This window comes from Fulmarus glacialis, unplaced genomic scaffold (assembly GCF_000690835.1).
Source record: "Fulmarus glacialis isolate BGI_N327 unplaced genomic scaffold, ASM69083v1 scaffold3881, whole genome shotgun sequence".
NCBI lineage: Eukaryota > Metazoa > Chordata > Aves > Procellariiformes > Procellariidae > Fulmarus > Fulmarus glacialis.
Window position 1 is genome coordinate 1,116 of NW_009193247.1, and position 5,582 is coordinate 6,697.

Here is a 5,582-nt window from a genome sequence, read left to right on the forward strand (position 1 = left end):
GGAAAAAAAAAATGTTTGAAAGACAGATGGGAGGGCTGTGTATCAGAGGGATATAAGAATGAGGGGGTTACCTAGAGGATAAATTCCTCTATTGCTGCTTGCAAATACTTGAAATGGAAAATTCTTTCAGAAAAGAAAACTTAGCTTAACTCGAAGTGTTTACCACTCTGCTGATACTAGCCAAATCACAATGAAAGAAAAGATGGAAAAGAACACTCCAGTTAGGTTGAAAGGATTTTAGCATTTTCAGATGAAATTGTTACAGTTTGTACCTTCACCTTGTTGTTTATTTGTTGGTTTTTTTTTTTTTAATTTTATTTTCTCTTTTATGTCTGAAGTATGTTTACAATGAAATATCGTGACCGATGAAAACCAATATTTTGGGATTTTTTTTTTCCACAGAGAATGTAGGATTTGGAGTGGTTTATTTCTAAAAGGGAATTTTAAAAATCTGTTTTGCAAAGCAGTTCTGTTCTATTCTTGCGAGCCTCCCAGTTCACGTTAGTAGTCAGCAATTAACAGAAGAGAAGTATTGTGAAGCTGGCACTAGGTAAGCAAGAGTGGAACAAAGGAAGCGACAATGTCTGTGGGGTAGGGCATACCAAGTTTTCAAAGAGGCCTTGCTTAGCCAGAATTTGTTCTGCCTCCACCAAGGTACAGCTTTTCCAAAAGCATGAAGCTAATTTGGAAGAGGACTTGCATTCATGTTATGTAGTTACAAACACCTCCGTACTAGAATATGTGCACTTTGTGCAGTCCGTTGGAGTAGCCAGTAGTTGTGGTTCTGAAATGAATGCACAGATTTTATTCTCTAGACTCTCTAGACTTTTACTTCTCATCAAAGCTGGCATAAATATAGAACATCTTCTAATCTTTATGTGAAAGGAGTGCAAACTTAAAATAAAACCTTATACATCTGTCATCCTTTAAAGAGGATCTGATTCGTAAACATCCATGTTGCCAGCATCAATGACAAATGACATCCAGTTTTTCAAAACATGGTGAAATGTGCATGTAGAAATAATGTCCACATAACCTCTCCCAAATATGTCATGGTAGGAGTTGTTTATGGAAGAAAGTCATCACAAATCAGAGCATGGAGACATCTTACACACCTTTCAAGAACTTTGGAGGGGTTGGTCTTTCTTTTTCAAAATATGGCCAGAGGAACACGGTGGTAGTGTTGCTGCTGTACCTCATAGCCTGGTGGTTACAGCAGTCACCTTTGAGATAGCAAACCTGAATTGTAACTCTTGTGGCTAAGAGGATTTAAACATCTCCCATATTTAAGAAGAATGCCACATCAGAGTGACGCTGTTTCCCTTCTATCACTTTTAGTATAATGGTATTTATGGAATCAGAATTGTAATTTAGCTGGCAAGAGACCTCAGGAGGTCTCTGGCCCAACCTCCTCCTCAAAGCAGGGGCAGCTATGAGCTTGGACCAGGTTGCTCAGGCCTTTATTCAGACAGGTCTTGAAAAAATCTCCAAGGATGGAGCCACAACCTCACTGGGCAGCCTGCTCTACTGCTTGGCTGTCCACATGGTGAAATGAAGGCTTACTTTATATCCAGTCTGAACCTGTCTTGTCTCAATTTATATCCGTTGTCTCTTTGTCACAGCATGCACCACTTTGAAAAGCCTGTCTCTGTCTTCCTGGTAATTTCTCCCTAGGCACTGGAAGGCTGCTGTTACTGTCCCCCTAACGCTGCCCCACCCCAGGCTAAACAAGCCCAGTTCCCTCAGCCCCTCCTCATAGAGCAAGAGCCGGCCATTTTGTTGGCTGTCCACTGAATTGACTCCAGTTTATCAAAGTATTTCTTGTATTCAGGGGTCCAAAACTAGGCACAGTATTTTAGATGTGGTCTAATGAATGCTGAGCAAGGGCGGATGTTGAGAGGTTCAGAGCATGTTAAGCCACTACACAAGGCATCAAGAAGTGAACAGAGTGGCATGCTTTGTTTTTTAGAGCTGGATTAAGGTTCTTCAAACAACCTATAGAAAATAACAGTTCAGACCACGTAGGCAGAAAGGAGTTTGTGTCTCATACCTGCACTAAGTAGTGCTATTTGTAGTAAGTAGAGAGCTTTCCTTGCTTTCCTTTTCTTCTTTCTTCTTGCTGTTTTTTTGTGGATGTTTGAGTGTATTCTGAGAACACTTCCTCAGCAAAGTCACACAAACCAGAAAGATGGAAGTAATACCTGTTTTCTCAGCTCTGAAGGGATAGACTCAAAGTACGCACTGAGTAGCACTGACAGGATGAGCAGAGTTTTTTGCATGGTCTGCTGAACATTACTTAAGGGACTTTCAGGAAGCTAGTCAGAGGGTTGCGAACATGTGTGGCCCTTCAGTGTTGAACCAAGACACTGGGACACTTCTCAAAGTACAGGTTCTCTTTGTGTACGTAGTCAAACAGGTGAAAGATCCATTTTGCCTGAGTATGCCCCAGCTGACCTAAGTGAGACTAAAAAAGCTGTAAGCTGTGAAGCACGTGTTCTCATGTGTGCGTGCCTAGCCTTTATGTACAAAGCCATAAAAAGAGACATTTTGCAGACCAACAAAGTCTGTTTCTAAGCACCATGTGCTTCTCAGACCAAAGTACTTTGGTTTCAGTCCATTCCTAAGCATTCCAATATAAACCAGAAAAATCTCTGACATTCATCAGAAGATGCTAAGAGCTTTAACATCTTGGGAAACTTACTTCATAAGATTTACATTGAATCTGTTTTCATCTATTTCATAAAAGCATATTCCAATGCAATGGCTTGTAATCAGCACTAAGACTTCAAGCTGGTTAATTCACTGTGATTTGATTAATACATTTCAGAGGCAGACTGACATGATAGAGTGATTAGACCAACCCAGCCATCCAGCAATCTTTGAAAGCCAAGCTTACTCATCTGTAATTTTATCTCATTAGGATAGCTTTATAAATCAGATTTTTTTAAAAATAAAGCTCTTACTTGAGATGATTAAAATTTCTTTATTTGCCAAACTAGTATATTTTATAATTTTATTTTCATGGCTTCACTGCAATCATATTACATTCCATTGCCACTGTGGAATGCATGCAGGCTAAAAATTGGCTTCCTATGTTAAGAAGGTGAAGAAGGTGTCTGAAATGACAGCATAACAAATTACACTCCACAACTATTTATTTCATTATTTTGTTGCCTGTGAAATGGCCAGGCATGAAATACTACCTGCTGCTGCGTGACTGGGATGTATTCCAGTTTTTTAAAAATAATTTTATTGTTTCCTTGTAGAATATTTGTTTTTACACTGGGACCCAGTACAGATACTTAAAGATCTTTTGGTGGAATATACATGTGTCTGTGTATCTAAGCTGTATTGAAATCGTGTGACAACTAAGCGCCTGACCAACATGGGTGCTTTTGAAATCTCAGGAAGCACCAAGCTGAATCTTTAAGTGCCTAAATTCCCTTTAAAATAAAATTTGATGTGTTTATGTGTTGAAATTTAAGGAAAAGAATGCAAGTGATGGTTTGAGGACTTCACCAAGCTGTCTACACTTGTACCATCTTATGTTCCAGAATGTATCAGGAAAAATAAAGGTTAATAAGTACTTTGTCTAGTGTGGACATCTCAGTCGGGCATCTACATTTTTCATGGAAGCACTGGATCCCAGTTGCTGGAGTCTTGAATTGTGGAATTTATGTAGTCTTGTGTTTCCAGAAAGCATTTTCTTTGAAAAATGTAGCTGCACTGTTGGTCAGTCAATAGAGTAATCAGACTAGCTACACATTATCATGCTCTTTGTGTATATGAAATTCCAAAATGTTTGGGTTTGCTATATTAAAGTGCTCTTGCTTTGGTTAAATATGAGGAGGATTGCTCACTCATTTAATAGCACTTGGGGCATCCCAAATGACGCAGTTTAGGGTTGCAAAACAGAAATACTCTGGAACAGTTCTCTGAAGAGTGTCAAGTGTTAATGCCTGTAGTTTTTGTCATGCAAGGTCTCTCAAACTCAGGCCCATCGTTCATTTTGCTTTATATAAAATGTCTGACACACGCGGCTGTGATGCATCACATTCTAATGATCAGGTCAGGAAACTTGGCAAGCTGTTTTTCTTGAAAGGGAGGACTGCATAATACTGTTTGTGATTGCTGTTTGTTCAATAAAGTTTTCAGTCTTCCAATTTATTTACTTTCAATTTTGGTTTCAGTTCATTTAACCTTCAGAAAACATTTGTGCTGTCTACTGCTTACAAAAGGAAGGCTCTAGCAGCCCCTTGCTGCATTTATCTCTTGCTGAGGAGCTATGATGTCTGCAGTAATAAATGTATCCGTTTGAAATAGAAGTGATTAAGTTCTTGTTGAAATGTCTTCTGGAACAAAACATTAGCTTTTGCTTTCAAAGGGCAGATATTGCAGCAGATAGCACTTAACCTGGCCAAGGACAAAGTGTTATGTTTAAACATCACTTTTCTGCCTGCCTTTATGAAACAGGAAGGATATCTGCATTCAAGCACTTCCATTTCTTAATACATCAAACCAAATACCTCTACAGAATTGAAAGCAGCATGATTGTAACTATTGCTTTATTTTTAGAAACAGCCCACCCATCCTACCAATTTGCTGTGATTTATTCCTTTAAACTTTTAAATCTGAAAGATACAATAAAGGAAAAAAGAATTGGGCAGGCATTGATATTTGCACACTAGACTTCTGTCTTCAGAGGCACTGATTCAGCTAGCTGTACATTTCTGAACTAAAACTGAATTTGATCATCTTGCAGTAATCCCTGGTTGTCCAGCTCGGAAATTCATGAGATTTGACACTAATATTGTCATCTTGAAAGTATATTGTAACTGTGGCCGTTGCTTTTCAAAGCTGATGTATATCAGCGAAACAATATAGATCCTCATTTTGCCGACTATCTAGGAAAAAGATCAAGGCCAAAAGATGGAGCACAGAGAAGATTTGAGTTTCCTGCCCAAATCAGGTAGACACATAGACTACTTGTCCATCTGTGTGTATACAGAGCACAACAGAGGTCCTTCTAGCACTGTGGAGGTTCTGATGCATTGCATAGGATTTTCTAAGTACTAATGCAATAAGTTAATAATGATAATTGAATCAAATAATTGATAATAACTCATCAATCTAGTACTAAGTGCTATATATTTTCTTAATTTGAAGCTAATAGGGATCCCCAGTAACTATGCCAATACATCCCAAGTATGCATCTCTTACATAGAGTTTTGTATTCTCAGTAATCAATATAGACATTAAGAAACTAATATTATGTATTAACGAATGTGAAAATACAGAGCAAATACCAAATTGTCTGATTTTTCTGTTTTATCCATGTCTTATTTTCAAAGAGTGTGTTTTAAGATGCCTCTATTTACCAAATATATTCTGCAAGTATACCACGAGTATTTATCAACATTGTTCTAACTTTCATTAATTTTAGTGATGTATAAATTGCAATCTTTTTTTTTTGCTATGTGTGGAATTTGGAAACAATACAATTTAAAAAACATGGGATATAAAAATTAGTCACCTGACAATAAGTGCTAATTAATATTTTTGTCTTGCATTCTGTCTTTCAG